General features: G+C 40.5%; 1 long non-coding RNA gene across 1 annotated transcript in view; it reads left to right on the top strand.

Moving 5' to 3' along the window:
• Positions 1–7,315: 7,315 nt before the first annotated feature.
• The window catches only part of LOC106728401, a 56,417-nt gene continuing 54,199 nt past the window's right edge, over positions 7,316–9,533 (top strand). Inside the window, exon 1 of the long non-coding RNA XR_001364707.1 lies at positions 7,316–7,360. This is a non-coding gene — a long non-coding RNA (uncharacterized LOC106728401). The remainder of the gene's footprint in view (positions 7,361–9,533) is intronic.

Here is a 9,533-nt window from a genome sequence, read left to right as displayed (position 1 = left end):
GAGTGTGCTTTCTATTTTCTGTTGCTCAATACAGCAATTGATAGCAGTAGTGTCCTGGGAAACTTATCCTCAAAATGAAATTATGAGATTTCGTTGTTCATAAAATTCAGAAACTCACAGATAAGCTCCATTGCGGGGGCGGGGGGAGGGATGTGGCACAAGTAACCTGTGGAATGTGGTGGCATCATAATTACTCAAATTATCACTGGTAGTAACCTTTGAATAAAATACAGTTGGAGGAAACAGCATTGTGAGATTAAGTGCTTTGCACTATGCTGTGCAAAAACAGTGAGTTTAAAGTTCAAAAGAGTCACCTGGTTTCTTCTAATGGCCCTAGAGCCATGGTCGGCAAACTGCGGCTCATGAGCCACATGCAGCTCTTAGGCCCCTTGAGTGTGGCTCTTCCACAAAATACCACGTGCGGGAGCGCATACAGTGCGATTGAAACTTCGTGGCCCATGCGCAGAAGTCCGTTGGCTCTTTGGCCCCTTGAGTGTGGCTCTTCCACAAAATACCACGTGCGGGCGCGCATACAGTGCGATTGAAACTTCGTGGCCCATGCGCAGAAGTCCGTTTTCAGCCTGGGCGAGTCTATTTTGAAGAAGTACTGTTGATATTTGGCTCTGTTGACTAATGAGTTTGCCGACCACTGCCTAGAGAATTAAGAGAGGGCAAGGAGAAATTTAGAACTATGAATGTGAAACTAAGAACATATGTGAAAAAAGAAAATGTCTCTATGATGACTGTTGGGCACACATGACTGAGAAGCATGCATAGGAGTTTATAGTAAGGGTTGGAGTTTCAGCACCAATTAAATAATGCTCAATGCCCCAGGTCTTTTAGCTAATGACACTAGTGGGGAAGGAGCAGGACCCTGAGACATGATATGGGGAAATAAAACAGGCATGGATGAAGCTGAAGACCTTGAAAATTGGTCCCTTAAGTCCTTCTTGAAATGTATAGGATAATAAATTCTAGATTTCTGGGGTGGGGGGATTGACCCAACTCTTTTGGAGATTAACAGGTTAGTTATTATACTTAAGTCAGGTCAAGACAAACCCCACCCCATGATAAAGGCTAGATTGACTAGGAAACCTGCATTTGGTTCCCAAATGGACCCATTACCATTTACCTGTATGATCTCAGAAAGAGAAATACCCCAATACTTTATAACTTATTAGTTTTGGGCTCTGAATTCAAGCTTATCCTCAGAGATGGAAATGCCATCATGTTCCACTAGTCAGAGTAAGCCTCAAGTTGTTCTCGCAGTGATTTGAGAACATATAGTAGAAAGAACATATAGTAGGGGCACCGATCTCCACCCAGTCAAAAATATGCATCAAACATTTGATTCTCCAAGTCTCAGTTGTTCCTTCATATCCACAGGGAATTGGATCCAGGACACCCTGCAGATACAAAAAACAGTAGAATATTAAGTCTCTTATACAAAATGGTGTAGATCAATGCATGCAGTTGGCTCTCTATATCCGCAAATTCCCAACTGTGGATCAAAAATAGTTTTCAGTGAAGATATAAAAGGAGGTGGTTTTTTAACACTAGAAAATACTTGGTTATACGGGTAAGTAGGTTTCTTGATGGTTTCAAAGCTATGAAATACAACTAATATTGTGAATTTCTAAAAAGAAGATATACTTAAAAGGGAAAGATACTTTAAATTTATCTAAAATAAAACCTTTTAGAGGGTTGAAATATTTATTAATATCTTTTTTTAAAATGTATCTCTATTGTTGAAAGTATTACAGATGTCCCCTTTGTTGTTGTTTTTCCCATTGACCCCCTCCACCCTGTACGGGCCCCTCCCAGGCCTTCACCACACTATTGTCTGTGTCCATAGGCTATGCATATATGCATATACCTTCCCTGGTTAATCTTCCCCCATCCACTTACCCTTGGACTCTCCCCATTCCCTTTGAAATTCATCAGTCTGTCCCATGCTTCTATGTCTCTGGATCTATTTTATTCATCAGTTTACTTTGTTCATTAGATTCCACATATGAGTGAAATCATGTGATACTTATCTTTCTCTGATTGGCTTATTTCACTTAGCATAATGCTCTCCACAGACCACTAACATTCCACTCCATAAAGTTCATGACTGCCTTCAAATGAAGTTTTATGAAAATGGGGTGAAGGGTGTTTTAGACCCAGTTGTCTTTTGAATTCCATTTTTGATCAGAAGAGTAAAAATTCTAAGTTCCTTTTCCTTTCATGTCCCCTATTTTTTCAATTAACCATAGTGGGGGGGGAATGTGATGAGAAAAAACTGTGGTCTAATTTGTAAGAACTCATTATGCTGAAAGTTAAGAGTAAGAGTACTTTGCTTTTCTGATTTACTCAGCAACACCACCAAAAGTATTTCTTGAACGTACTGTCTGAAGCTTGTGCTAGGCACTGCAAAATAATCATGCCAGCCATAATTCCTGCCCTCTGGAAACCTTAGCATTCAAAGCATTTGAAAAATTGAATAATTCCTAAACAAGTACTGCCTATGCTTAAAATGTAAGCTTACATTCCTCTGTTTGGATGTATGTGTAAATCTGGGACAACGAGATGACATGTGTATATACATGTATATATTGCTTTCAATCTGTGGTTGGCTGAATCCAAGGATACAAAACCCAGGGATGTGGAGGGCTGGCTGTATACTTACTGAAAAAATCCTCGTTTAAGTAGAACCACCCAGTTCAAACCCATGTTGTTCAAGGGTTAACTGTATACTTAATTAACAGGCATAATTCTTATATTGGTTACCTAATATATGGAATAAAAGCTGTTCTGAGAGTCCTGACTAGTTTGGCTCAGTGGATAGAGCGTCGGCCTGCGGACTGAAGGGTCCTGGGTTCGATTCCAGTCAAGGGCATGTACCTTGGTTACGGGTACATCCCCAATAGGGGGTGTGCAAGAGGCAGCTGATCAATGTTTCTCTCTCATTGATGTTATAACTCTCTATACCTCTCCCTTCCTCTCTATAAAAAAATAATAAAAATATATATTTTTTAAAAAGCTGTTCTGGGAGGAAGAGATACAGAAAAATCCTCTGTATCACTTCCCTCCCTGAAAATAGTAAACCAAAATACCATCCCTGGAAGAATTACAACAATTAGTGCCACCATCAAGGACTTGAATTATACAATCATTGTGACTCCCAGCACAGCATCGATTAACTGGCCTCTTTAGACAGTGCAAACACTTGATGGGTCACAGAGAATGACAGACTATCAAAAACTTCAGTGCAGATGCCCACCCCAGCTACAGCTCCACATCAGGTATCTTTGCATTTACATGTCAGAGACAAGTGTAACTTTGCTGCCTCGTCACAGGGCTATATCAATTCTAGCTTTCTTTCATAGCGTACAGAGACTGCTCATTTTCTAATTAGCCAGCACCCAGGACAACTTAGTAAGACAAGTCTGTGCCATAAAGTAGGAGATAAACTACAAATGTTCATGAGTTAGCCCTGTTGATGCAGTTTCCAGGAGTCAAATAGCTTGGGTCACGTCAGAAATATTCTTTCTTATTATTATTACTAGAGACCTGTTGCACGAAATTCCTGCAAGGGGGGTGGGGGTGGGGGGGGCATCCCTCAGCCCGGCCTGCGCCCTCTCGCAGTCCGGGAGCCCTCGCGGGATGTCCAACTGCCGGTTTAGGCCCGTTCCCATCAGTAGGACATCCTTAGCGCTGTCTCAGAAGCAGGAGAGGCTCCTGCCACCACCACTGCACTTGCCAGGCATGAGCCTGGCTTCTGGCTGAGCAGTACTCCCAGCACTGACCATCAGAGGGCAGCTCCTGTGTTGAGCGTCAGCCCCCTGGTGGTCAGTGCGCATCATAGCGACCGCCGATCTCCGACATCCCCCCAGGGGTCCCACATTGAGAGAGGGCACAGGCCAGGATTAGGGACCCCACTAGTGCACAATCAGGGCTAGGGAGGGATGCGGGAGGTTGGCCAGTGGGGAGGGAACACACGAGGACTCCAGGGCATGTCTAGCCCATCTCAGTCCTGATCAGCAGGACCCCAGAAGCAAGCTAACCTACTGGTCAGAGCATCTGCCCACTGGTGGTCAATGCCTGTCAAAGCAACTGATTGATCGACTGTCTGCCCCCTGTTGGTCAATGTACATCAAAGCGACTGGTTGACCAGTCAATTGTCTGACTCCTGGTAGTCAGTGCACATCATAGAGAGCATTGAGTGTCCTTAGCATATCATTAGCATATTATGCTTTGATTGGTTGAACAGCCAACTGGACAACTGGACACTTAGCATATTAGGCTTTTATTATATAGGATTATTATTATTTTATTATTTAAAGTATTACAAATAGTGGTACATGTCTCCTTTTTCCCCCCATTTACTTCCCCCCACCTCCCCCATCCCCCAGTACATGTCTTCACCCCCCCTAGTGTCTGTGTCGATTGGTTATGCTTATATGCATGCATACAAGTCCTTTGGTTGATCTCTTACCCCCCAATCCTCCCCTGCCTTCCCACTGATATTTGACAGTCTGTTCAATGCTTCTTTGCCTCTGTATCTATTTTTGTTCATCAGTTTATGATATTCTATATATTCCACAAATGAGTGAAATCATGTGATATTTATCTTTCTCTAACTGGCTTATTTCACTTGGCATAATGGTCTCCAGGTACATCCATGCTGTTGAAAATGATAAGAATTCCTTCTTTTTTACAGCAGTGTAGTATTCCATTGCGTAGATGTACCACAGTTTTCTAATCCACTCATCTGCTGATGGGCACTTAGGCTGTTTGCATATCTTAGCTATTGTAATTTGTGCTGCTATGAACATAGGGGTGCATATATCCTTTCTGATTGGTGTTTCTGTTTTCTTGGGATATATTCCTAGAAGCGGGATCACTGGGTCAAATGGTAGTTCTATTTTTAGTTTTTGAGGAAACATCATACACCATTCTCTTTTCCACAAGTTGATACACCAGTCTGCATTCCCCTCAGCAATGCACAAGGGTTCGTTTTTCTCCGCATCCTTTCCAGCACTTGTGGTTTGTTGATTTGTTGATGATAGCCATTCTGACAGGTGTGAGATGATACCACATTGTTGCTTTGATTTGCATCTCTCAGATGATCAGTGACTTTGAGCATGTTTTCATATGTCTCTTGGCCTTCTCTATGTCCTCTTCAAAAAATTTCTATTTAGGTCCTTTGCCTGTTCTTTGATTAGATTGTTTATCTTCCTTTTGTAAGTTGTATGAGTTCCCTGTAAATGTTGGAGATTAAATCCTTATCAGAGATAACATTGGAAAATATGTTGTCCCATACAGTGGGCTTTCTTATTGCTTTGTTGATGGTTTCTTTTGCTGTGCAGAAACTTTTTATTTTGATGTAGTCCCATTTGTTTATTTTCTCCTTAGTTTCCATTGCCCTAAGAGCTGTGTCAGTAAAGATATTGCTAGAACATATATCATATATTTTGCTGCCTATGGAGTCTTTTAAGATTTTTATGGTTTCCCATCTTACATTTAAGTCCTTTAACAATTTTCAGTTTGTTTTTGTGTATGGTGTAAATTGGTGATCTAGTTTCATTTTTTGGCAAGTACCTGACCAATTTTCCCAACACCATTTATTGAAGAGACTGTCTTGACTCCATTGTATATTCTTGCCTCCTTTGTCAAATATTAATTGAGCATAATGGCTTGGGTTGATTTCTGGGTTCTCTATTCTGTTCCACTAGTCTATATGTCTGTTCTTGTGCCAGTACCAGGCAGTTTTGAGAACAGGGCTTTATAGTATAGCTTGATATCTGGTATTGTGATCCCTCCAACTTTGTTCTTTTTCTCAAGGTTGCTGCAGCTATTTGATGTCTTTTTTTTTCCAGATGAACTTTTGGAGAGTTTGTTCCAGGTCTTTGAAGTATGTCATTGGTATTTTAATGGAGATTGCATTGAATTTGTAGATTGCTTTAGGTAGTATGGATATTTTAATGATGTTGATTCTAACAATCCATGAACATGGTATGTTCTTCCATTTGTTTATATCTACCTCTATCTCTTTTTTCAGCATCCTATTTTCTGAGTAGTACAGGTCCTTTACCGCCTTGGTTAAATTTATTCCAAGGTATATTAATTTTTTGTTGCAATGGTAAATGGGATTATTTTTTAGTTTCTCTTTCTGTGATTTCATTATTGGTGTATAAAAAAAGCCATAGATTTCTGGGTGGTAATTTAGTATCCTGCTACATTGCTGAATTCATTTATTAATTCTAGTAGCCTTTTGATGGAGTCCTTAGGGTTTTCTATGTGCAATATCATGACGTCTGCAAATAATGATAATTTTACTCTTCTTTTCCAATGAGGATGCCTTTTATTTCTTCTTCTTGTCTGATCACCATGGCTAGTACTTCCAATACTATGTTGAACAAGAGTGGTGAGAGTTTGCATCCCTGTCTTGTTCCCCTTCTTAAGGGATGCAGTTTTAGTTTTTGCCCATTGAGTATGGTGCTGGCTGTAGGTTTGTTATATATGGCTTTTATTGAGGTATGATCCTTCTAGTCCCACCTTGCTGAGAGTTTTTTTTTTTTATCAAGAAAGGGTGTTAGATTTTGTCAAATGCTTTTTCTGCATCAATTTATATGATTATATGGTTTTTATCTTTCAATTTGTTTATGTGGTGTGTCACATTTATTGATTTGCAGATATTGTACCATCCTTCCATCCCTGGAATAAATCCCACTTGGTCATGGTGTATGATCTTTCTAATGTAATGCTGGATCCAATTTGCTAGAATTTTGGCATCTACGTTCCAAATTTCTCAACAAAATAGGTACAAATAAGACTAACTTCAAAAGAATAAGCACACTGCTTTTGTGGATGTATATAGATTTTAGAGGCAAAAATATCCCATATTTGGGTGAGCTACCTGCAGGCACCAAATTTGCCAGTTTTAAGTGTGGTCTAGAGCAGGGCATTTTATTTCATCAGACTTCATTAGGTTTGTGAAATTATTGGTCATAATGACTCAGTAGTTCAAATGGTTTAGGAGTTGTCTGTGGTGTACAGATGCCATATAAAGTTTCTAATAAACCCAAGAAAGAAAATGAGTAATATTCCAAGGGGTTTTTTGAAGTATACCTATATCCTCCCCTTTTGGCAACTGTTCCACATCTGAAAAGCAGCTCCTGGCTTGTTACGGGGCCTTCGTACAGACTAAATGACTGAACACGAGATGACTATATGTACCAGATTTCCCATATGATGACAATCCAACACACCTTACCATGGGACATGCACAGCAGCATTCCCTCCTAAATCAGAGGTGAGATGTGTAAGACAGAGCTCCACCAGCTCCTGAAGACATGTGTGAACTTCATGGCAGGTAACAGACTCCGGTGGCACCTGTTCCTACTACTCTGTTTCCTCTCTCAACCCACATCTGTGGACTCATGGAAAGCTCTCTATGACAAGTTACTAAAAGAGGGAAAGATGAGGGCCTTATTCCTGGGTGATCTTCTTAGTGCACCAGAAACAGAAGTATACACCCCATGGATTAGAAAACTGTGGTACATCTACACGATGGAATACTATGCTGCTGTAAAAAAGAAGGAATTCTTACCATTTGCAACAGCATGGATGGAACTGGAGAGCATTATGTTAAGTGAAATAAGCCAGTCAATGAAGGAAAAATATCCCATGATCTCACTCATTTATAGATAATAAAGACCATTACAAACTTATGAACAAAAATAGATACAGAAGCAGAGCAGCCTCGAACAGACTGTCAAATTACAGCGGGAAGGGTGGAGAGGGTTGGGGGGCAGGAGCGGGGAGGGTAAGAAATCAACCGAAGGACTTGTATGCATGCATATAAGCATAACCAATGGACATAAGACACTGAGGGTTAGGGGAGGCCAGGGGATTGTCAAGAGCGGGGAAAAAAGGAGACATATGTACTACTCTTTGTAATACTTTAAGCAATAAAACAATTAAAAAAAAAAAGAAGTATACACCCCAGTCAGAAATGGGCCTGAAAGGCAGTGGAATGCAAACCTTCCATATGGAAGTGGCTTTCACATTGTGAGGAGGAAAAATGGCCATACATGGGTCTGCTGGAACAGAACTTAGAACAAAATTGGGAAGTCAATAACAAAGTGATGTGGTAAAAGATAAATGTTAAAAATTTCTGGAGTCAAGATTCATAATTTAAAAGACATCAGCTCCCAAGAAAAATAGAACCATTCCCTTATTCTTAAGTAAAACAAAAACCAAATGTTTCCAAAAATGTAGAGAAAATGAGAATCATTAAATTTAAGTAATTTCCTTTGAAAAATATATTGTCAATGATAATCAGGCTGTGACCCACCTAAATTTTCCAATATAATGATTTTTCATGTTTCTTGTTTTGAAGGCAGCAATTTTCAACATTTGCTTAAATTTATATCAGTGCAAAAATATAATTAATTGCATTCTTGGTCATATAGAGTTATAATGATTTTCCCCCCTTTTTTTGAATGCTAGAAAGTAGTCTTAAATGTTAAGTACCTGAATAGGCTGTGGCTGGTTACCATATGGAGGCAGGAATTCATGGTCTGGGTGAACCTACCTTCACACTCTGAGATTGGCTACATAATGGATCCTGGAAACTGACTGCTTAGGGCTAGTTTCAGGATCACATCCAGGTTCTAGAGCTCAAGATTGTTTCAACAGACCTGCAGTAATGACACCCATTACTTACTGTCTTAACCCAAGTTTTACCAAGGACTATGCCAATTTCAGTACATTTTAGCATTTATCCCCTATAATTAATTAATCCTATATAATAAAAGCCTAATATGGAAATCAACCAAATGGCTGAATGAACGGTCACTGTGCTGTGCACTGACCACCAGGAGGCAGACGCTCAACACAGGAGCTGCCCCCAGCCTGCAGCCTCAAGCCAGCCAAGGCACATGCCAGCGGGGACCCCCCTCCCCTATTGCCCCATCTGTCGCCCTGCAGAGGGAGGCGATCAGTGGCAACAGGGGGTGGGGCCAGCTGGCAAGTGGGCCAGTGCCATCCCCCCTCAATTGCACCACCAGTCGCCTCCAAGGCAGGTGCTAGTGGGGGCCCCGATCTCCCCGCCAGTCACCCCAAAGATTGGCCCTGATGACTGGTCAGGCCGAAGGACCCTACCCATGCATGAATTTCATGCACTGGGTCTCTAGTAATTTTATAATTAAGTGGCTTAAATTATTTCTCTGATTATGTTAATCAGTTAAAAATTTCTAAGATCTAACAACATTGATCTGAAATCTACATTCAAACACAAGGAGAGATCAACCAAAGGACTTGTATGTATGCATATAAGCATAACCAATGGACACAGACACTAGAGGGGGGTGAGGGCATGAGTGGGAGGGGGATAAGGACACATATGTAACACTTTATCAATAAAGAAAAATTTTTAAAAAGAGGTTATGGGTGAAAATATTTAAATAAATGAAGCAATGCTAGTTAAAGAAAACATATTATTTAAGCAATAAAAAATCAAGACTACTTAATGGGGAAGATAA

This window comes from Myotis brandtii, unplaced genomic scaffold (genome assembly GCF_000412655.1).
Source record: "Myotis brandtii unplaced genomic scaffold, ASM41265v1 scaffold609, whole genome shotgun sequence".
In the NCBI taxonomy this organism is placed as follows: domain Eukaryota; kingdom Metazoa; phylum Chordata; class Mammalia; order Chiroptera; family Vespertilionidae; genus Myotis; species Myotis brandtii.
This window is presented reverse-complemented; position numbering and strand designations above follow the sequence as displayed.